Source organism: Ictidomys tridecemlineatus (genome assembly GCF_052094955.1).
Source record: "Ictidomys tridecemlineatus isolate mIctTri1 chromosome 6 unlocalized genomic scaffold, mIctTri1.hap1 SUPER_6_unloc_1, whole genome shotgun sequence".
In the NCBI taxonomy this organism is placed as follows: Eukaryota; Metazoa; Chordata; class Mammalia; order Rodentia; family Sciuridae; genus Ictidomys; species Ictidomys tridecemlineatus.
The window spans coordinates 353,077-378,761 of record NW_027520957.1 but is presented as its reverse complement, the minus strand read 5'-3'; the positions used below and the strand labels follow the sequence as shown (position 1 = coordinate 378,761).

Here is a 25,685-nt window from a genome sequence, read left to right as displayed (position 1 = left end):
TTATTTTGAAGGCCAAGACCTTGGCTATCTGGTCTTCTACTGGATATCTGGTGCCAGAGGTGCGCCCAGCATAGGAGATGCTCATCAGTGGGCCTTCACATATCCTCATCCTACTTTACAGTAACTTACATCTCTTCTAAACACTTTTGATTAGATTACATTGTCTTTCTAAGATATCTAGAAAATTACTGTTACAAATAACACCAATTGCTAATGTCAATAGGAATATTAATTAAAAGATAAATCCTGTGGGAAACTCAATTATTTTAACTACTTCAACAACACCTTATTTTAAACAATATATTAACTCTAATATGAATAATACACTGTCATATGCTAGGAAAATTGAAAAAATTAACAAACAAACAAAATCTCCTTAGGAGAAAACACTAAGGTTAAATAGGTGTTGAAACAATGATTTGAGGATACCATTCCCCCAAAATTACAACTATTGTTCTTTCTCAAACTTCTGAGCCTCAATATCTAGGTTAGTAAAATGGAAGAGATGATTCACCTATCTCTTTAAATTGCCATAACCCTCAAAAGGATTAAAATTTGTAACACACAAATATAACAGTAATTATAGAATCTGATTGAATTATGATTAAAAGTTGAAGGATTTTATGTATTAACAAGCAACAAACCCCCAAACATAACTATCTATCTAAACAATGTGAAAAGATGAAGAAGCCTAAATTCATTTATTTATTCCTTTTTTCACCAGGCACTCTGTGGGAATATATAACACACAGTATCTGCATGAAATATGTACAATTATGTTCTAAAATAGTCATCATTTATCAATCTTTAGTAAATTATATAGCACAAAGAAAGAAAACATCCATATGAAATGATTTGCACTAGAGTTTAAAAAGTGAAACCAATTTGAAGTGGGTCATTAGTACATCCTCTATCCAGGAAGCTTTATATCAATATTTTGAAACCTTTGCATTGTAACCAGATAGGTACGGTCCTGGGGTGGGATTTCTTTGACACTTTAAGAAGATTCAAAAGACAAAGTGCAAGAGAAAGCATGCATAAAAGATCTAAAGTGGGAACCTTTCCACCAACTGTGTGATATATCTAGGAATGTATATGTAAATAAAGAATGAATCTGGGCTGTTAAGCTAAGACTATTAACACCTTATTATGAATTTAATAAAGTAAAAACATGAAGGATGAAATTTGAAGTCACAGAACAATTCATTCTGAATATAGGAAAGGAGTATTTCTGTACAGATCCCTTATATTGTAGCAGAGTTCTTATATTTCTCTGAACATAAATTGCCATAAAATTTGGCCTGGGCTTATAAATATCAGTAATACAAAATATCAAATACAAAAGGCTCAGATTTTTTTGATTTGATTATTATAGTTCCCTTTAATCTATAGAAGATATAACCTTTTGAAGATGTCTAACAGAATATTTTTAAGCAAAAGAGATTATGTGTTTCATTTTTATACACTTTATTACTTGCACTTTTTATCTACCATTGTGTTTTAAACACAGGAGGCCATAAACAGAGTTTTATTGAAAAAGAAACACATCAAACAATTCAAAAGACTTTTCAATTAAGAGCTTTTCCCTTTTACTTTGCATCACTGGTAACATTTTCCAAAAATAAATGCTGCTAACTCCGTTTCTTTTAAATGTCTTCCAGAAATGTTTTTCATATATGAAGACTAATGTGCAATACTTCATGTGTTTACAATTTTTGTACACTGGGGACATGCACTATAAGCTATTTTTTCCACTACTCCTTTTTTCTGCATACATAGCCGATTATCCATATCATCAATATTTATCCACCTTATTCTTCAAAAGAAATCAAAACAACTGTGCAATATGCTACCCAATTTTATGAGGTTTTTTTGCACTGTTTAACCTGTCAATTGTATATATCAATGATTTTTTTAATTCCATCTTTTGTTATTACTTATTATGCAGTAATGATAAATGTTTTCTCAATTTTTTTGTACAATTACAAAGACCCATCTCTAGAATAAGTCAGCATAAGTAGAATTTTGAGGTTGCAAGTGTAGTGCATATAAATGTGGAAACACTTTTTTCAACATTTTTTGAATACCTGTCTCCCTATGAATTTAGTGACATGTCATATGCTAAACCTAAGTTCATTGTCATAACTGAGAAGTCCATCATACAGTGTTATGTTTTAACTAACTGTATGTGTTCAAAGAATTTGTATGTTTTTAATCTATATAATTTTACTATTCTCTGAACAACATGTTCTTGTGCTTTGGACTTTGAATAGTTTAGCATTTTATTTAGTGATTTCTAAGAAAGTGCTTTTGCAAAATAGATTAAATATTTTTCACAGTTACTTATTTTTGTGAAAACCTTCAAGTGAGAATTTCCTATTTATTATATTTCAATTCATTGTTTTCTTTTTGAAAACAAAATTTAGAAACTGCTTAGAAAGTGTTTCCTCATGTCAAGTAAATATAAAATTAAATTCTCCCATGTTTTCCTCTAATAATTTTATGTGTTTATTTTTAACTTTGGATTGTCATTCATCTAACATTTTAATATTATATAAAGGTTAGCATCTATTTTATATTTTGTTTTGTTTATGTATACCATGAGCCAGACTTGAATTTTTTTTTTTGAGGTGATTGAACCAGGGGCACTTAACCATAGAGCCCACATTCCCAACCTTTTTTTTGTATTTTATTTAAATAAAAATAAATAGAAACTTTTATTTAGATTTTCTATTTACTTAAATAACAAACAAAATATTTGTTTATATATATATATATATATATATATATATATTAAAATACATTTTGTCTAATTAAAATATAAACCATTTAACCTTTTCTTATCATCACAATGTTGACTTAGTCAATATTGGAAGAAAATATATCTTCATATGACCATCACTGCTGTCAACTTTTACTTCATTATAATTAACAAAGTTAAACACCGTGCTATAATAAAACCTACAACATATAATTTTGTTATTTGCAACAGGAAGTCTCAGAGATTTAGTAAAGTACTGAAGCACTTAACTTTATAAATGAAAATCTCAGGTAAATAAATATACATGAACTTGGCTGTTTATAGGCACCCATTGTGTGATGCCTAGAGCATTTTTGACATTTTGAGCTACTTCATCTTAAATTGATTATTGTCAGTCATTAGATTTTGAAATATCAACATGGTTCAATCAGTACCTGACTTAATATTTACAAAATCCAGCACTAGTGTAGTACTTTTTATGACATTGCTATCTTCAGTTTTATAGGGATTTGCCTTTCATAATGAATTTTCATTATGGAGTTATTGCATTTGATTTGTAAAACTATTATCTTATGTTAGTAAATCAAAAATCATTATTTCCATTCATACTAAAGCTCATAGAAATTAAAAATTTTACTCAGGCAAAAAAATTAATAAGTAGCAAAACTATAATATGATTTACAGTTCTTTTCATATGTTTCAATGTAACCATATTCTTATTTCAATATTTCAAGAGTCTATGCCTCAAGGTAGTTTTTATTACCCTCATTACTTATTGCCATGGTGTGTGAGCGCATGTGTATGAGCTTGAGCACAAGTATGCATTATATTGGGGAAAATTATTTTATTCGTTTTCTTGTATGAAAGAAGGAAAAAAGTCTACATTAATATGGAAATTTAAATTTGAGAAAGTAAATAACAAACAAAATATTTGTTATTTTATACGGAATTCTTCCTTAACTTTAGCTTTCTTCTTTGTTCAGGAACTTTGAAGAGCTGATTTTTTCCTCTCACATAAGTATCTAAGTAGTTTCCTTCCACTTAACCTTCAAAAAACTGTAAGATCAGAAGTTCTCCCAATTTCAGAAAAATAAGAATAGGAAATAAATAAGCAGAAAGTTTGAGAAAATTTGTTTAACCAAAATAGAAAAAAGTAGACATTAAAAAAAATGAATGCCAACCATAACAGAAGGCTTTGATTTTCATCACTATGTCCATAATTTTGGTGATTGTTGTGTGAATTTTCCACCTCTAGAAATTGTTGACTAAATATGTTACCCAAACATGAGCACTTTTATTTATATAAGAACAGATAATTCTGGGGAATTGATTATGATTCATTTGCAAAAAAAAATTGATAAAGAAGTACAGATAAATCTTTAGAATCCAGTTTTTAAAAATACAGAAAATTGTACATTCTGCTCATAAAATAATGTAATACTCTTTAGGGTAGCTCTGGAAAAAAGATGGCCACCTCAGAAGCAAGGGCTTCTTTCTTACTCCCCTGGGACTCTACTAATGCCTGACTTTTAAGATATTAACTATTCTGTTCATAGAGTTTTAGAACTACATATAATGCTAATAACAAAATGCTTTTGTGAAATCCTGGCATCTTTCACTTTATGGATTCTAACACAAATAGCAGTATGGAAAAATGTGTGGTGTTGGGGGTGAAGAAAAAAGGAATATCAAAGCAAAAATTCATACAGGATAAATTTGCAAATAGGTAACAAAGACTTTATTCAAGACTATCACAATAGCAGAAAGAGAATAGAACTAAATTTTAGCCCAAATCCATTAAAGAGAAAGAGCTAGAGAATATTTTCATGTCTGGGTGGGCAGATCATTAGGTAGTCTGTGTTTGCTAATTGGTCTCACCCAAAAGGGGAAAAAAAATCTCCTCTCTTCTGAACAGAAGATAGTTTCATAAATTGGAGCAAGACTCCTATTTTTAGGGGCCCTATCTTCCTTGATTCCATTTCAAAGGGATGCCTCTGAGGTCCTTAAACAAGACACTTTAAGGTTGGAAACCTGGCAAGAGCTTTTATAAAGATTTACCTCTCAAAGAAATCAAGACATAATTTTAATCGCAAGTTTTCTAAAGTAGACATTCTAAGAAAAGGGATCTTAAAGGCCTAGAGTCAGGAAGACATCAATCTGAAGTTCCTCAAGTTGAGGAGAACATTAAGTCCACCAAGGTTGTGGGTATAATCTTTCCTGTCTATCTATATGTGTTCATTTTCATGATCCAATTTTTTACATTTCTTCAAGGCAAAAAAAATTATTATTACTCTATTTGGATTTACAAAACTTACTTATTATTGTAATGTTTCATAACATAACACATTTTCAAGAATTGTATTAGTTTTTCTTTTGGACACCAGCATATATGCATGGTGATGTCCAAAAGGAGAACAATTCTCAATTAGAAAAGAGTACACAGTTTTGTAGAAGAGGCTTATCCATTTTCACACTAAACATGGGAATGCTGAGCACTATTGTCTTGTTGTTTTTGATCTCGTGTAGCTGTATCGCTCTACATCTGTATCACTCTCCTACCTCTTTCCCATTCTATTTCTCTCACATTTGAGTCATCATAAGAAAGATGTGTCTTAATTCATAAGTCACTGACTAACTATGTGTGCTACTGTGGAGTAAGGATATCAGTTAAACCACATGTGGATGCTGGATTCTTCTATGTTCTGCCTAACAATGACAGACTTGGGTCCAAGTAAGGATCTGCCCTCAAAGCCTGCTGCAGTCTGCACTGCATACTGACTGTGTATGTAAGGACCTACTTTGAAGGGAGTTATGCTTTTGAAAGAAATAGTATTAGTTAATTTGGTCAAATGCATTTCTAAACAGAAGGATGTTCAATACCACTGTGAAGGAAGAACTTCCTTGAAATAAAGAAGAAACCAAATTCAGGAGGTTAGAAGTAGAAGGCACAAGCCCAAAAACAATCATAAAATTTCTAAGGGAAAGTGAGGAGAAAAACTGAGACAATAAAGAGATCATGCACTACATATGCATATAAGTATGTACACATATGTCTACATACACATACATGCATATATGTATAAAATTTCCAAACTCTTAATGTTAACTGATATTCCACATGTAGTTCAAGTTTGGCTCTTTCTCATTTATTATAAATAAAACAACATCCAGCATCACCAAAGTTTGTTGATTGTTGGCATTATTAACATAACCACAGTAACAAGCAAGAAACAACAGGATTTATGTCATATGAATTTTTGCAAATGTGTATTGTAGCAGAAATCATTCTTATCTGTCTCTAGTGCATGCATTGTGTGCCAATACTCTAGTAGTTCTAATGGGTCTGTGCATACTAAGAACCTGAGCAAAATTTCCAATTATGCATGGCTGAGTGTCATTTCTGCCCTGAAGTCCAGTGTGTTGTTGAAAAGCTCCTCAAGCAATTCTAATGTACCCCTGTGGCTAAGAGATACTGTTTTAACTTGATATTTTACAAAAATACTAAAGTATAAACTTGTCAAACAGGTGCTCTTCAGTGATCATTTTGACAGGAAACCACATGAAAGTTTTTCCTATCTATGAATGTCCTTAATATTCATACATTGTGAATCAAAACTAGATATATTCATCCACAATACCATCAAGTTATTGTAAGAACATTAAGATATATTCATCCACAATAGCATCAAGTTATTGTAAGAACATATCAACACTCAAAACTCCTCCACTATAATTTTAAATCATAATCCCATTGAAACTGTCACTTTTAAAGAAAAAAGTTAGAAATTGCTAATCAAAATCTATATGAATAAGATGATTATAGATCAATCACAGCTTTTCATAAGCATTTTCGAATGCCAATCTTGATTGGAACATCTACAAAAGATATTTAAGAAGAGTTCCATGAAACACATGTACTTATTTTAACAGAAAGAATTTTAAATTGATGCAGTTTCCTTAAAATGCAGAGATAACTATAAATTCATTAAGTCAAATGTTTATATTAAATTAAATTAATAGAGGTTATTGTCCTTCAGTTCAAACAAATTCAAGGATAACAAATAATTAATGTAATATAAATAATTCATGTATTCACTTGACACATATTTATTAAGAACCTACCCAAACAGATAATTTATCAAAATTATGGCGATCCTAATGCCTATTAAAATATTGTATCATCTCTGCCTTTAATATTTTATCTTCTAGCAAAGGAAATATTCTAGTTACATTTTCAAATGTTAATGTCACTATATTTTCTAAGATAGATGATTGGCAAATACAAAGACAAAATTATTTAACCTAAGAGTGTTTTTTTCACACACTTGGTAAAAAAAAATAGTAATGAGGAACTCTACATAGAGAATAAAAATAAATTTTTCATCTAATATTACACAGGTATAAAGAAAGAAAATGTAATTCTAAAACTTACAATATATATTAGTTTATACTGTTACATTAATTATAATTTAAATTTGTGTATTTAGGACATTAAGTGCTTTTCATTTCAACCCTCCATGCTTATTTTCTCTGAGTTAAATTTGCATAACTAGCTCAAAAAACTGTTCATTAGAAACTCATATTTTATGTAAAAACTTCAATATTATAATTTTTTGTTTAAAATGAAAATGTCTACAAAAATCCAACTGTTTAAGAATGAAGATGATGGATTTTCAAAAACAAATGCCCTATTATATTGATGATACTGCAATTTGAATGACATCTCAAATTACAAATTTCAATCCAAATAAAATTAGCAGGTCATGGAATCCTCAAAATCAATTACACTATCAGAAGTACCTTTGAAATCTGTAGAAAAAAAGGTACATTTTCTAAAAGGGAAAGTTTGGACAATAAAAGTAAAATTCAACGGACAAAAATGTCAAGAAAGAGGAAAATTTACCTATCTCATCACTATTAGCTAGACTACTCTCAAAAAAAGAAAAATGGTGAGGATGCCACTACAGTCTGAAAAATTATCACATCCAGAAAATTAATATCTGTAAATTTCAAGGTTGGCATTCCCTTAATGTAAGTTTTAGTAGTGACAATTATAAATACACTCATATGCATGAATGTTAAGTGCTTTTAGCAATCAAAGTTTACTCAAAGTCTTCCAAGATTAGAAATCTTTCATTATCAGTGAAAAGATACCTGAAAGAGACATCAAGGGCTCCAATCCAACTGAGATGAAAGAGATAAATTAAACTGCAAAGAGAAATCAGGATTTCAAAAGAAGTGTAGAAAACTTAGCAGATGCTCTTAGTTCAGTAGCATTTATTTAGGGCCGTAAAAACAGAGATTTGTATTCTATAACCAGTTTTTTTTCTTTTTTTTAATATTTATTTTTTTTTTAGTTGTAGTTGGACACAATACCCTTTAAAAAAATTATGTGTGGTGCTGAGGATCAAACCCAGGGCCTCACATGTGCTAGGTGAGTGCTTTACTACTTAGCCACAACCCCAGCCTTGTATAATCAGTTTTCTAAAATAACTTTAACACTCTTCCCTTTACTATCTTCTGTGATTTCTTTTTTTCTATCTCTAATTAATTTTGCACAGGTTCTCTAGATTACTCTCCTTGAGATTCTTTCATTCTACTAATGTTCAAGAAATATAGACCTTTCGTTAGAATTGTTTTCATGGCTTTGATGCATCCAGTATTTCTCTATCTTCATAATATAGCTCAATTTACATTGTTCCAGAAATCTCTCCTTCATCTGCTGAAATCCTTCCTATGCGTTCTTTGAGCTTCAGCTTAAATCATGATTTAAACTTTATATGTTTATTATTTACCTTGCCTAACAGTGTCTTACAGAGGTATGGTTTGCTGAAGTAATTTAAAATTTAAGTGTCTGATGTTTCTCATTAATGATATGCAATGAGTCTTAGGATATCTATATGATAGTAAGTCACCTGGAAGCATGAACCACATCTTAAATATATATGCTGTAGAATGGATGATAAAGGGAAAGACGAAGGTATTCTTTCTCATTTTGTAAAAAAAAAAGTGATTCAAGAATTCCCATTAAAATATATACTATACAATGAAGGATTACAAATTAAAAACAATGGAAAGTGTTAAGAATGAAAACAAGGTACTATTTTCCTAAATGGACAAACCCAATTGCTTAAAACAAGTGCAATTTATATTTTAACAGTTCTAGATGCAAAAATGTGAAATCTAGGTGTCAGTAGGCCCATGGTCCCTTTGAGTAAAACACTTTTTTGTCTCTGTGCCTCATTTCTGATGGCAGTGGTGAGCCCTCTGCATCACTTGGCTTACAGCTGCACCACTCTAATCACTGTCTCCATAGCTTTCTAAATATTTATTCCTCTTTTTCTAAGAGCACTGCTCCTGTGTTCTTAACTTAATTGATTTTATCTGTATTGCCTTAGCTTCCAAACAAATCATATTCTAAGGCAATAGGGATTAAGATTTTGACATTATTTTTTGAGGTGACACAATTTGATCAATGACAGGCAATAAAAACAGAGATACAAAAATGACTCTGAATTTAAGGCATGGACTACAATATGAAAAATCCAGCCCACTTGTAAGAGTTGAGATATACATACCTTTACCTTTGTATATAATGAGAAAATATGAACAACCATTTTTTTCAGAATTTGGAAAAGTCAACAATACAATAATTGTATCGTTTTGGGCCTGTTCTTATGAGAAAGATTTATATATTTATTATTGATGACTTGTTCTTGGTTATTCATTTTGATAGTAATTTGGCATTTTATGTGACATATTGATGATGGCACTTTTTAGAGACCTTGGTTGATGTTGCTTTCTAATTGTCAGGGGCCTACTCCTACCACGTAGATTTTTATTCTAGGATCTAGTCCTTTCTACACCATGACCTTTCTGATTTCTCAACCAAAACCTGATCTTTACCAAGGTACCTTATGTTAGACTGACTTTGAACTATTATATCTCTACTCAACTCTCCCGTTTTTCTCTTCTCCTATTCTCTGCTTGGTATCTTTGAGCTCTGCTTATTGAGAGGTGAGCAGAAAGAGTTTTATATACTTTCTTGTGGCACCTTCCTTTAGTGCTTTCCTTCTTATCATCTTGTTCCTGAAACCCAAGCCAGCAGGGCAGCAAAGAGGTATGATGTTGTTGATTTTCACACTTTTCTTTTGAGTTCTGTATACCTTCCCTGTGATTTTGAGATTGCTATCACAGATAAATCCAGGGTGCACCCTAATGGCATACTTCATTTGCTTCTCTTCTTGCAAGGGCACTCAGCCTGTATTGTTGATTCCCCGGTGTCTCCCTGAGGTGCCTACATAGGGTTTTCGTTGTGGTTGTTTTGTTTTGTTTTGATTTTGTTAGTAATTTTTCAGTTGTTACCTGAAAGAGTAAGTACAGTAGCACTGATTTGATCATGGTCAGAGGTAGGACCTGCTTTCATTTTAATGCTTCTAATTTAGGGGACAGATGCCTCCCTCAGAGAGGAGTTGAATATTGTTAGAGCGTAATGGAGACAAACCTGTGGGTAGGAGGAAGTGAAGTTTTGTAACTAGAAGGGAGAATATAGCATAGGTATTTTATTGCTTATCAAAGATCACCATATTATCCAATTCTTTATTGTGAGATTTGGGCCAATTCTGACAAAGCCATATGAGCAGAAATAACATGAGAAAAGTCTTTGCAAAAATCTCATAAACAATCTTCCTCTGCTGAGAAGCTCCTGATCTGACAAGATGATTCTTGAGTCATTAGTTACAGGAAATCAAGCCATCAGCATTGGACCTTAAGTAAGAAACATTCCTTAATTGTGTTATGTCACTGGGATTTCAGGATCTATTTTGTAAACACAGCATATATGTAAATGTACCCTGATTAATACAAAAACTCTGGACAAAACCTCTATATATTTGTTGCAACTTCTTACTTAAGAGAAAGGAATGAAACATTTTTATATATAAAAGGAAAAAATTGATTCTTGTTATTAACTCTTGTGCTATGGGTGTCCTATTAAGGAATTTGGAGCCCGACTCCACAATATGTAGATCGGAGCCAACTTTTTCTTCTATCAGACGCCGAGTCTCTGATTTGATATCAAGCTCCTTGATCCATTTAGAGTTAACTTTTGTGCATGGCGAGAGGAAGGGATTCAGTTTCATTTTTTTGCATATGGATTTCCAGTTTTCCCAACACCATTTGTTGAAGATGCTATCCTTCCTCCATTGCATGCTTTTAGCCCCTTTATCAAATATAAGATAGTTGTAACTTTGTGGATTAGTCTCTGTGTCCTCTATTCTATACCATTGGTCCACTCGCCTGTTTTGGTACCAGTACCATGCTGTTTTTGTCACTATTGCTCTGTAATATAGTTTGAAATCTGGTATCGCTATACCACCTGATTCACACTTCCTGCTTAAAATTGCTTTTGCTATTCTGGGTCTTTTATTTTTCCATATGAATTTCATGATTGCTTTATCTATTTCTACAAGAAATGCCGATGGGATTTTGATTGGCATTGCATTAAACCTATAGAGAACTTTTGGTAATATCGCCATTTTGATAATGTTAGTTCTGCCTATCCATGAACAGGGTATATTTTCCATCTTCTAAGATCTTCTTCTACTTCTCTTTTTAGGGTTCTGTAGTTTTCATTGTATAAATCTTTCACCTCTTTTGTTAGGTTGATTCCCAAGTATTTTATTTTTTTGGAGGATATTGTGAATGGAGTGTTTTTCCTCATTTCTGTTTCAGAAGTTTTGTCGCTGATATACAGAAATGCCTTTGATTTATGCGTGTTGATTTTAAATCCTGCCACTTTGCTGAATTCATTTATTAGTTCTAGTAGTTTCTTTGTAGACCCTTTTGGGTCTTCTAAGTATAGAATCATGTCATCTGCAAATAGTGATAATTTAAGTTCTTCTTTTCCTATTTTTATGCCTTTAATTTCTTTCATCTGTCTAATTGCTCTGGCCAGTGTTTCAAGAACTATATTGAATAGAAGTGGTGATAGAGGGCATCCCTGTCTTGTTCCAGATTTTAGAGGGAATGCCTTCAACTTTTGTCCATTCAGAATGATGCTAGCCTGAGGCTTAGCATAGATGGCTTTTACAATGTCAAGGTATGTTCCTGTTATCCCTAGTTTTTCAAGTGTTTTGAACATAAAGGGATGCTGTACTTTGTCGAATACTTTCTCTGCGTCTATTGAGATGATCATATGGTTCTTATCTTTACTTACTTAAACTAAAAAGTTTTTTTCTCAGCAAGAGAAACAATAAGAGAGGTAAATAGGGAGCCTACATCCTGGGAACAAATTTTTACTCCTCACACTTCAGATAGAGCCCTAATATCCAGAGTATACAAAGAACTCAAAAAATTAGACAATAAGATAACAAATAACCCAATCAACAAATGGGCCAAGGATCTGAACAGACACTTCTCAGAGGAGGACATACAATCAATCAACAAGCACATGAAAAAATGCTCACCATCTCTAGCAGTCAGAGAAATGCAAATCAAAACCACCCTAAGATACCATCTCACTCCAGTAAGATTGACAGCCACTATGAAGTCAAACAACAACAAGTGCTGGCGAGGATGTGGAGAAAAGGGTACTCTTGTACATTGCTGGTGGGACTGCAAATTGGTGCGGCCAATTTGGAAAGCAGTTTGGAGATTCCTGGGAAAGCTGGGAATGGAACCACCATTTGACCCAGCTATTGCCCTTCTCGGACTATTCCCTGAAGACCTTAAAAGAGCATGCTACAGGGATGCTGCCATATCGATGTTCATAGCAGCACAATTCACAATAGCTAGACTGTGGAACCAACCCAGATGCCCTTCAATAGATGAATGGATAAAAAATTGTGGCATCTATACACAATGGAGTACTATGCAGCAATAAAAAATGACAAAATCATAGAATTTGCAGGGAAATGGATGGCACTAGAGGAGATTATGCTTAGTGAAGCTAGTCAATCCCTAAGAAACAAATACCAAATGTCTTCTTTGCTATAATAAGAGCAACTATGAACAGAGCAAGGAGAAAGAGCAAGAAGAAAAGACTAACATTAAACAGAGTCATGAGATGGGAGGGAAAGGAAGAGTAAAGGGAAATTGCATGGAAATTAAGGGAGACCCTCATTGCTATACAAAATTACATATAAGAGGTTGTGAGGGGGATGGGAAAATAAACAAGGAGAGTAATGAATTACAGTAGATGGGGTAGAGAGAGAAGATGGGAGGGGAGGGGTGGGGGGATAGTAGGGGATAAGAAAGGTAGCAGAATACAATAATTACTAATTGGGCATTATGTAAAATTGTGGATGTGTAACCAATGTGATTCTGCAATCTGTATTTGGGGTAAAAATGGAAGTTCACAACCCACTTGAATCTAATGTATGAAATATGATATGTCAAGAGCTTTGTAATGTTGTGAACAACCAATTAAAAAATAAATAAATAAATAAAATAAAAGGAAAAAAAATTGACAAAAAATTTACTGCCTAGCAAGGCAGTTTTACTCTTATATCTCCTGCATCTCCCAAGAAAGCAGACATAGAAACTAAAATGTTAAAAAAACAAACAAATAAGTAAACAAATAGCAAAACATACTTAAAGTGTTCTAAACAATAGCAGCTGAAGAGGAACCCTTTCAAATCCCAAAATTCCACTGAGCTGTGCCAAACAACCAACAGAAACAACACCTGTGTATAAAATTAACTACATGAGACAAAATAAAGAAAAGACAAAATAATTTCTGATAGCTATCATGCTGATGAACCCAGAAATTGCTATAAGTTTTTCATTCATTCAGAAAGAGAAGACACACTGTAGTAGAATCAGGTATAAAAATCTGAGAAAAATTGCTGAACAGCAGCAGAGGGGGCTGGGTTGTCTGCTTTTCATGGGTGAGTTCAAGAGGACCTCAGGGATGTTATGCTGAGGCTGTGTGTTTGAAAGGTGAAAGCCCATACTAAATAGAAACCTAGGGAATAGAATGCAAATTAAACAACACAAAGATGACAGAGTGCTGGGGAGAGACAGAACAAGACAGAAAATACTAGTAACAACAAGGAAGGAAAACAAATAGGTTCTCAGGTAGTATGTATCTCAACTATTTGTTGCTTTGGTACAGAATGCTCTGAAGCTACAAAGTTTGAAAACTGTCTTAAAAAATTCTCATTCACAAGAAGGTAATTTTGAAAATATAAGAAAACTCATAATTTATAGCACAATAGGATGTGTTTGAATTCCATGCAGACTCATTATATGTAAAAAGAAAACTACAAACAGTTGGGCAGCTCTGGAGGCTGAGGCAAGAGGACCCTAAGTTCAAAGGCAGCCTCAGAAACTTAGCCTGGTCCTGAACAACTTAACAAGACTCTCTCAAAATAATAATAATAATAATAATAATAATAATAATAATAATAATAATAATAAATTAATTTAAAAGAAAAGAAAAAAGATGGGTTGGGAATGTGGCTCAGTGGCTAACTCTTCCTGAGTTCAATCCCTGGTACCAAAAAAAAAAAAATTAAGAATAGGATAAACTTCTTGAAGACAGCAAAGAGATACCAACATGTCATGATCGCCTGACCAAAAATGTAAATCCCTAGTTTAATATTCCAAAATAAACTAAATACAATAATGCACTAAACAAAGAATAAATCTGAACTATAAAAAAATAAAAGTAAATGAAAGAGAGTTTGAAAATAGAGGTTTCATTTCAGAGGCCAGAAATGATTTATAAATCTATTTCAAATAATTTCAGAAATGAAGACAAACTTAGCAATGAAAAAGAATATATATCATATTTTATAACAAAAGAAATAGAAAATGCAAAATTCAAATTTAAATAGAGAAAAAAATATAGAAAGACATAAAATGAGAGGCAAAATTGTAGAAAAAAAGATAAAATAGTTCCAGTATATTTATGAAAGACAAAAATGAAAGCAAAAGAAAAGCAAAGAATAAAGTATTTATAGAGAATTTCTTTCTGAAATGAAATAAGAATTATAGATTCATATCAAAAAGGAACATCATGAGTCAGGAAACTTTCACAAGCAGTTCAAATCAAGACATGTTATGGCAAAATGATTTGACTACAGTTCCAAATGCTTTCACAAGCCAATAATCTAAAGACAATTCTAACACAACTTCAAAAATTCCGTAGAATTAAAAAAAATCCTTTAAAATTCTAGTTATGAGGTAACTACAATATTAATTATAAAATTTGATAAAATTCCACATAAAAGGAAACTAAAGACCAATCTTGGATAAAAATATCAATAAGATTTTTCAGTTTATAAATTCTTATACTTGCTATGAAAATAGCATTATTGTGTTTTTTTTGTTCATGGAGCTAAAAAAAAGTGCTTTTTAATGTTTATGTGGAAGGACATAAACAAAAATAAAGAAACACTGAAAAATCATGGAAGAGGGCTGGGTTAGCTGGCCCAATAAGTGTATTTTTTATATTTCTGCATAAATAAAACATAATGGAAATGCTGGAAATGAATGTATTTGCAAACAGAACTTTACTATATTAAACATTTAACATCAGATACCAGTAAGAAAAAATATACTTTTAATAATAATTGGTGTTGGGATAAAGGTATAATTATGATAATAAACAAAATTATTTTCATATTGTACACACAAATGTTACAAGATAATGTGAGTAATTTATCGAAAATTACAAAAGTAGGGAAAAATTCTTTCTTTATTTTTTTCAGTGCAGATGTTTGAACCCAAGGGGTGCTTTACCATTGAACTACAGCCCTTTTTATTCAAGACGGGGTCTTTCAAAATTTTTCAGGTTGACCTTGAACTTGTAACACTTCAACCTCAGATTGCAGAGTACCTGAGATTACAAACATGCAGATTTTTAACTGTAACTCAAAGAATAGAAGCAATAAAAGATAAAATTAATGATTTTAATCACAAATAATTTGTGAAAAATTGATGACAAATAAACGTTATAAACAAATTGACAAATTTCAAATTTTGTATTTTGAAATATTTCTTTTAATAAAAAATATTAAAAGTCATCACATCTACTCATTAAATAAGAGTATACAATTCAGAAATTTTGCAATATAGACAAGCAAGACAGTCATGTATACCTTAAGAGTAAATAGAAAGGTTAGGTGTTGCTATGCCAGCACATAACAAAATTTGAAATAAAACAGATATTAGTATGGCTCCTGCCTAAGGACAACATGAAAATTTGTGAAGGATTCTCTATCATTCTGAATTCTTGAAATAATAAATTTCCTACAATGTGTAATTTAATAAATTATATATATATATATATATATATATATACACACACATATATACAGAGAGAGAGAGAGAGAGAGAGAGAGAGAGAGAGAGAGAGAGAGAAAGTAAAAAGGAATACAAGGACATCTTAAATTATTTTCAGTGATCATATTTTAAGTAATAATAATGAAAACAAATATGATATTCTTTTGATGTAAAAAACAAAAGCATACAGCTCTTCCTATTAAGTACACTTACAAAAAGTAAGATATAACCTAAATCAGCCTTCTAACATGGAACTACTTTTTCACAGAAATAAAAGGATCTACATGCCACTTTATGTTACACAAAAGATAAAGTGAGAAAAATTCTTGAATATGCAAAATTTTATGATTAATGCACTGAGTTTCTTTACTAAATAAAATGTTAAGTGGAGGAAACAACATAGTAAGCTTATAAATTGAAAATAATTAAAGCTATACCAATAAAATGTGACATGCATAATTACTTTCCTGAATCAAACAAATTTCAAACCCTTAAGTTAATAATTTGAGGAGATATTGAAGAAAATTTGAGAAAGAGCACATTTTATAACAAAATTGTAATTACTTGAAAGTATAAAATATTGAAATCATGATTTTTAAAACTATCTTTTTTATAAATACCAGAGGGATCTATGGGTGTTATATTCAGAATTTTAGAGAAAATTTATCTATAACGGGGCATTGGAAAGAACATTGATTTAGACTTAGAAAAATATAGTGATGTGTTGAAACTTGATTTTAGATTCGTGAGTGTTTATTTTGCTATTTTAACATTTTTATGTATTTATACTATTTCATTATATTTTTAGAGTGGTATTAATGTTAATATCAAAAACTAAATAGTATTACATGAACAGATTTCATTTGTCTAATAAATGATTATTTCAATTCATTTACAAACCTGGGAATAAGAAGAAACAATGAAAGAAAACCTAATTTTTTTCCATGTTTTTATTGGTGCATTACAGTTGCATATAATGATGGGATTTATTGTTACCTATCTGTACATGTACACAATATGATAACATACATTGTTCAATGTCACTCCTCAGCACTTTCCTCCTTCCTCTTTTTCTCTTTCCTCTGCTAATCTCACTTTGATTTCCATGAGATCTATCCCTATTTTTCTTTTTCTTTTTCTTCTCTAACTTCCACATAGGAGAGAAAACAGGACTCTTGACCTTCTGAGTTTGACTTCTTTCACTTAACATGACGGTTTCTAATTTCATTGATAAAATATACTATATTTTAAATATTTTTCAAACTGGAGAACCTAAATTTGTGCATGCTTCATTTACCTTCTTTCAAAATCTTGTTTTATACTGTTTCAACCCATTGTCCAAAGCACTCACAATTTCTTATTTTAAAATCAACATGATTGAGCGTCTAAAAATTTGTTAACAAACTAAAATGTTTGTGATAAAGTAGACATTTTTTGACTTTCATCCTTGCCTAGAAAACTAATCTTAAGGATGAAGCATTAACTGCCAGGTACTCTTTTAAGGTACATTTTCCATTTACTTTCTGCAAGGAAGAAATGTGACCTTCATCTATGTTCTAAATAACACAACTGTGCCTTGGTGATGTGTACATCAGGTCTTGTGGGGGAAAACACATGCCTCTCTGCATGTTCATCAACCTGCTCAGCCTGTTAGCAGAAAATCTAAAAGCAACACAGGGGAATGTTAATTGGTTAAGCACAGAGGGTAGAAATAAATGTAAAAAATTATTAAACAAAACATTATGTTTATATGAATGATATAGAGATAACAGATTTTTGATGTTCACCTGTTAAGCTCTATGAGGTATAGCAAACATCCAAAGATTTTCATTCAGTTTAAATGTACAACCCAGTGATTTGGGGGAAACTGTCACTTAACTCCCACCAAACCAAGGTTCAGAGCACTCCTGTGAGCACCAGAAAGCTCTCTGTGTTTGCTCTCTCTTGCCCTCAGTTAATGGCCACAGCCTCACTATTAGGCAACCAGTGAAATGCCAGCAGGTTAACTCTGTTTTTGCCTTTTCTAGAATTTTATATGAATTTTATACAAAACACTAAGAATGTAGCCTTTAGTGACCGGCTTCTTTTACATAGCTCCTCACAATGTAATGTTGGAAAACTTTGTGTTGTGATACATGAATAACTTATAGTATGAGGGAGAACACTGAAAAGCAGAGTAGAAGGCTGGGCATCTCTTTCTAACAGTCCCATGTCCCATTTTTATGAATTAAGCTCAACTTTTATCCGACAAGAGTAGGAGGAGAATGGTATTAGTGTGCCTTCTTCAAGGCTGGTGTGTGGATATAATTAGAAAAGGTACATAAAGTGTTTTCTAAGATGTGACAAGTTATGTGGATAAATTCAGAAAGGATTATCAGAGATAACAGAAATGACAGTGTTCTAAAGATGTTACTAAACATGAATAAATGCCTACTAAAGCATAAAATCTCAAAAATTTTACTTTTTTTCCCTTGGGAGACAAGATTCATCTGGAGGGATTCTGAGAGTGTATTGTATAAAATTTAAATAAAATAGGGGAAAAATTATTACTACAGGGATGGGGCTCAGCAGTAGAACAATTGCCTGGTATGTATGACGACCTGGTTTGTTTCTCAGCACTACATATAAATAAATAAAATCAAGGCTTATTAAATTTTTTTTAAAAAATCCTAAAACTGTAGTACTAAAATTATAAGACAAAAAAATATTAAACCTATCTAAATAAAGCAAATTTCTAGCTCTAGATATAAACTTTATTGTTTTAATTTTTTCATCATCAATATTTTCCAAGAATTTATTTTACACATATCTCTGTGTTCTAAAATAAAGCAATGAGCTTTTAATGAAAAAACTTTCTGCTTCCTATCCTGCACTGGGGATCTAACCAGGGGTCTCATGCAGGCTAGGTAAACTCTCTTCCACTGAGCTGTCTCCTGCCTGCAAACTTCTGCTCTTTAACCAACAGTAATAAAAAAGAAGAGGTCAACTATAATCTCAAAGAAAATATTTGTCAAACACATTTAATAACTAGTATATACAAAGAGACCTAAAAAATCACTAACAAGGAAAAAAATAGCATAATAAAAATTTATCTATAAATATGTGAAAAATTACTCACTATATAAGTGATGGAGTTAAGATAAACACTTGTGAAAATGTTTTCTATCAGTTGTCATTAGAGATGAAAATTAAAATCACAGTGATATGCCACAATTTACCTAATCAAATGAAAACATTGACAATGGTAAACGCTTACAATAAGGCAAAGCATCTGGTCCTTTAATAGTCTTAATGGAAAATAAGTTTTTATGTATTCATATAATACAATACTTTTTCAGCATTAAAAGGAATCAGCTATCATTCATACTATGACATGGATAAATCTCAAAAGAATCTTCTGGATGAACTTAGACCCAAAATTCTACATTCTATATGATTTTATTTATTAAACATTTTTAAAAAATCAAACCTATTGGGCCAGAATTCAGATCAATAGTTGGCAGGGATGAAAGCATTGATAGTGGTAGAAAGTTTAATTATAAATGGACTCAAGGAAACACTTTGGAGTGATTAGCATACTCTGCAGTATCATAATGATAGTGGATATATGGTTATATCAATTTGTCAAAATGCATAGACCTGGACATCTAAAATGGGTGAATTTAGTTCTTTGCATATTGTACTTAAATAGGCCTGAAAATTATAAAATTGATTAAAGTTTATTATTATTTTTAAATATTACGCAAAAAAGCTTTTTTTATTTCTTTCTTTTTCTCATTTTTCTTGCACAACACTAGGTTAATTATTGCTGATCTAACTAGAGTTTCTTAGGCCAGCATGGTCGATATATATTGGGGAAGGAAAGACCATTTGCCATTTGTTTGTCTTGGTGATGCTGCCTGGAACACCTGTTTTAAACACATTTTCTTATTTACAGCAGTATAGTTCATACAATACTCTCAGAGTGGAAAAGTATCAGGTCTCTTGGGCTAGATTTGGATGTGACACACCATTAATTCTGCTCCATTTTATTGACTACAGTAAATTATAAAGCTGAGCAAAGTTCAAAGGGGAGGAAGATACATGTTGCCTCATTAGGTGAATTAGAATAATTTTTGCAGTCAACACAGTAAGTAAATATATCATCAGTATACATAGTCATTTGAACTTTTAGTGCTTCCTGTCATTTTCTTCATATATACAAATACCTACACAAACATGCAAACTATTATGTTAAAAAGAAATTATGACAGAATAAACCTTACAACTTAATTTCTAGTGAAATCCATGTGTCAATAACTAACTCATGCAGCTAGTCAAATTAAAACTTTTACTCACAATTTTTGAGACATTGCACAAAAATAAGTCATTTTAGTATAAAATGTATTAGTAAGTGATTTTTGTAGCAGAGAGCTTTCAAAAGGAATGAGAGTTAAGATAAGAGACAATCTAAAATTTTATTTTAGGTCAAAATAAATTGTTTCATGAAAGAAAATGAGCCTGAATTGTGTACAGAGTAGCATTTACATTAAATAAGAAAAAAAATCATGAAAACATTTGCTACATATAATTTGTGAGACCATGAGAATTCTTAAAATATAACAATTTATAGGTTATATATTTAAATCAAAGCTTTGCACATTCTCAGCAAGCAATCCAATATTGAGCTACAATCCCAGCCAATTTTTTTTTATTATGTAACATGAATCATGGCTACATAAAGGCATAAACTATTCTCAGTCATTTACACATATTAGAGAATTTTAAATTTAAATATTGCTGCTGGTATACAATAAAACCTCTATTATATATGAGAAAACAAGGGCACAAAAGACACCAACAACATTTTAAAGAAACTTTTACTATGAAATAGAGCCAGAATTTGAACCCAGGAAGTCCAGCTTCAGATTAAAAACCAGTTTCAGTAAAGCCTAAAATGAAGTGGTTTTTTTTTTTTTTTTTTTTTGTTTTGTTATGTATTGTTTTGTTTTTTAAGAAATACTGTCCCATGTAGCAAAATTACAGGATGATGAAAAGGAGACAAAGTCAGTACAACACATTATGGGCTTAGCTACCTCTGTAGGTGGCTGGAGTTGATAAGACAATACAATCAGATGCGTCTTTTGCAGAAACATAGGGGAAGTGTCTTATCCACTGGATCCCAGCTTTCATTGGTAAGAAGAGTCTGAAGGATATTAAAGCCCCTGTAATAGTGGGTGGCATATGAGTGAGTCTCAATTGTTTTCTTGAGGAATCACAAATTGCAAAGGTCAAAAAATAGTCCCTAGATAAGAAAAGGTAAGGTTGCATTTGAGCAAAATGAAATTAATTGTTAACCTAGCCAACTTTTCTAGATGGTAGAACCTAGAAATGGGGCATAGGCAAAAAAATTAAAATAAAATAAAAAATAAGGTTCTCAATTTAGAAAATAAAAGGGTGTTCTGAAATGGTATCTAACTTGTAAATATATTTTCATAAGATTCATTTAAAATAAAAGCCCTGTTATAAAAATGTGTCAAATACATAAATAATACTGATACATAGTTATTTTCTCATGCTTTTTCTGAATATATTATTCAACATGTAAATTATTTGAGTCTAAAACTAATCATGATTTATATTAATTTTCTTATGAGAACTATAAATCAAAAAGGGAAGACTGCTCCTTACCAAAAAGTAATGGGAGGGAAACATATATTACCTTCAGGTTAAGTGGTTCCCTGGACTCCATGTAATAGATTAGGCCACATGTTATCTTCACTTTGAGATAGAAGATATTTTAATACCCAAAGACTTACTGTTGCTTATTCATTTTTAAAACACAAATTGATAAAAATTATCATTAAATGAAAGAAATTTGACTTCTTTCTCCTCTTCTGCATAGAAGAACATATTATAAAGAATGCATACAGATTAACTATATATGGAAGTTAATTTCCTCTACCAACATACAGTCATGCATTTTATTTTGTATTAATATACTATATCAACGAAAGAAGACAGACTGTGTGCCCTTTGACTTGCACTAGATGTTTTAAGAGAGAGATATGACCAGACCTTAAACATAGCTAAGGTATACAACCTTCTTAAATTACTCAAGCTGGTTCCACAGTAGATTAAAAGTGCCTTAGACAAACAAAAATGTCCCTGAATGCCACAGCTTGCTTTAAAGAAGGCAGAATTATTTTAAATGTGTTTTTACTTTCCCTTAAGTTAAGCTACTAAATCTTGAGAGAATGAGAATAAAATGTCATGTTTGTTGATTTTTTTTTCTGTTTCAAAATAGAGAAATAGGAGGACAATGTCTAATGCTTCTAAAATGTTCACTTTCTGCTTGACTGATTTGCATGCAAAATAATTGCTTGAAGAAGAGAGGGGAAAAACAATGAACTTTTCAGGAAAAACACTTTTGTTTTTAAAAGACAAAGAACAATACACGAGAATGGCTTTATTAAATATATCAATCAACAAGCTAAAAGCCCCAGATGTGTACCTGGCACTGCATGCCCAAAGACACTCAAAAGTATCAAATTACATTATGTTTTAAATATTAGTATAATCTGAATTGGGTCCTAGCAACATTCATTTGAGAAAGTATTCACATATACCCTTACACACAGAGAAAAATTACAGAAGCTACCTCATCTACAAAAGAATGGAAGAGATTTGCCTCAACTGAGACATAGACCAGGCACAAACCAAAGTTATCATTCTCCAATCATGACCTGAAAAAAAAATATTTAAAGCTGTTATGGAACCAAAAATTATACATGCGGAAAGTAAGTATTGGGCCCAAAGAAAAAGTATTAAAGACTCAGAAAATTAAATATAAACTGAGACAATTCCACATAACTCTGGCTAAAGAGTTTTTAAAAATGTATCATTGCTTTGTGGTACTGGGGATTGCACTCAGGGATTCTGAACCACGGAGCAACATGTTTTTTTGTTTGTTTGCTTGATTCTGTTTTTTTGTTTTTGTTTTTATAGACAAGTTTGCCAAGGTAGGCCTAGAATTTATTATCTTCCTGCTTCAGCATCCTGAATTGTTGGGATTATAGGCATGCTTCATCACAACTGGCAAAATATAAATATTTGTTAAGAAGAACTTCTTGATCCAGAATAAAGGCATATCTACTAATTTGACATCCATATGCAAAAATTTTTAAAACATGATATTTCACTTATATAAGATAACAAAAGTGATATGACAGTTAAAATTCAAATGTACAGAAGGCAATTTATATTTCAGATAATTTACTATTTGGATGTTCTAACACTACTAATTTTTGCATGTTGATTTTGGCACAATGAGATTTGCTTAGTTCATTTATTAGGTTCTAATAATTTTGGGGTGGGATTTGGGAGTTTTCTATATAAGATCTCCATTACAGAAAAAACAATATTTTAAATAAAATATACCAAAGATTGGATGTTCACATACAAAAAAAAATGAAACTAAGCCTCTATCTCTCACAAATTAAATTAAAAAAGTCCAATCCAAAATGGATTAAAGACATAAAAACAACACTGAAAACCGAAACTACTCAAAGAAGACAGTAAACATGGTTCAGCACAATGATGTGGGCAAGGATATTTTGGAAAAAAAAAACTGTTGTAAAAAAGGAAAAATAGAGTATGGATTACACCAAACTGAAATTCTTCTGCATAGCACATAAAAGCATCAACAGAGTGCAGAGACAGCCTACAGAATGGAAGAAAATATTTCAAACTATACATCTGACAAGAGTTGATATCCAGGGTATATAACAAATTCCAAACATTTAATAGCAAAATAACCTAATTAATAAATGAGAAATAGACCTAAACAGACATTTCCCAAAAGAAGATGTAAAAATGGTCAATAGATATATGGGGAAAAATATCAACATCAGTAAGCATGAAGGAGATGCAAATCAAAACTACTATGGTATATATCTTTTCACCTAAGTGAAAATGACTGTTGTCAAAATGACTAGAGCTAAGTGAGGGTGAGAATGTGGAGAAAAAGGAACACTTATATATAGTTGATAGGAATTGAAATTGATACATTCATTATGTAAAACAGTATGGAGTCTCCTCAAAAATAATAAAGAATTGCCGTATGATCCAACATTTCACTACTGATTATACAGGTAAAAAAATATGAAATCAGTTTTCCAAGGAGAAGTTTGCACTCTTGTGGTTATTGTAGCACAATTCACAATAGCCAAGATATAAAATCAACCTAAGTGTCCATCAACTGATGAATTGATAAATAAAATGTGGTATCTATGCACAATGGAATATAAAATGCCACAAAAAATGAAATCCTGTCATGTTAGCGACAACATGAATGGACATAAAATTCCCTATATTAGATGAAATAAGACAGGCATAAAAAGTCAAGTACTGAATGTTCTTACTCATGTGGAATTGAGGGATGGAAAACGTTTAATCAACGTGTATTAAGTTGCAGTTAGAAATAAAAAAAAATAGTCCTAGTGTGTTATCGAAGAGGAGATTGTCTATAGAAAATAATATTGTACTGTACATTTCCAAAAGCTAGAAAAATAGATTTTGAATGTTTTTTTCCTGTGAAGAAATGATAAATATTTGAGGAAAGAGATGACTAATTTGATTAAACATTGCACAATGTATTGTGTATTGAAAAATCACAAGTTACCACATAATTATGTACAATTTGTATGTCTTTATCAGCTAAAATGAATTTAAGTAAGCAATTAAAGGATTTGAAAGTTGTTTAGTACTCCAGGACAATTGTTCTAGTCTTCAAGGAAGAGATGTATTGTTTTTATGAACTAGCCAAAAAAAAAAAAAAAATACACATTATCTCTTCCTCCATGGCTACCAACCTCAGTAGACTCAAGATGGTGTGGTAGGGTGGGTGAGGATGGAATATAACATAGAAACTCCATTCCTTGAAGGGAAGAATGTGAGAGTCACTATGTAAGAAATCATTATCACCATCTTAAAATATCTAATCTATCTGTCTTCTGACAATGACATCATCTCACATGAAAATGTATTTGTGCCCTACTTCAGTACTCCTGAGTTTTATCTTTCTATAGCCTTAGTTTGATATTTTTAGGCCATCACTAATCAAGTATCTTCAGGTTCAGATGAGTAGCCTCGGGTGAAATTACTTGGATATAATTCTTTGAATATTATTCTTCTGAACATGAAGTCCCATGAAATAACAAGACAGGTAATATAATTTATTCTCCCACCTCCAACAGACCTTGGTAAAACAAACACAGAAAAACCAATATACATTATTTTTTAGACAAAAGAATAAAGAGGGAAGGACACAGCAAACACTTGTCCATAGCAAGTCTGAAATCTACCTGAAAGTATGGAACAATACCTATCCTTGAATGTTTTCATGGCTCTTGACTCTAGTGGTCATTTGCATTGTTGTTTTCCACAAAAAGAATGTATTTATATATTTTTTCTGCTTGCTTCCTTGATTTTCTTTCTGTAACATTTTGGAGATAGAAAGAGGTTTTTTTGTTTGTTTGTTTGTTGTTTCCACTTTTTACTTTCTTTGTCTCTGTCTTAGCTTTTTTTGCTGTTGTGACCAAAAGATCTGACGAAAACAATAAGAGGAGGAAAAGTTTATTTGGGGGCTCACAGT

At 31.4% G+C, this 25,685-nt stretch overlaps 1 pseudogene; it reads left to right on the top strand.

Moving 5' to 3' along the window:
• Window positions 1-15,892: 15,892 nt before the first annotated feature.
• On the top strand, window positions 15,893-15,993 carry LOC144372277 (U6 spliceosomal RNA; annotated as a pseudogene).
• The last annotated feature ends 9,692 nt before the right edge of the window (window positions 15,994-25,685 follow it).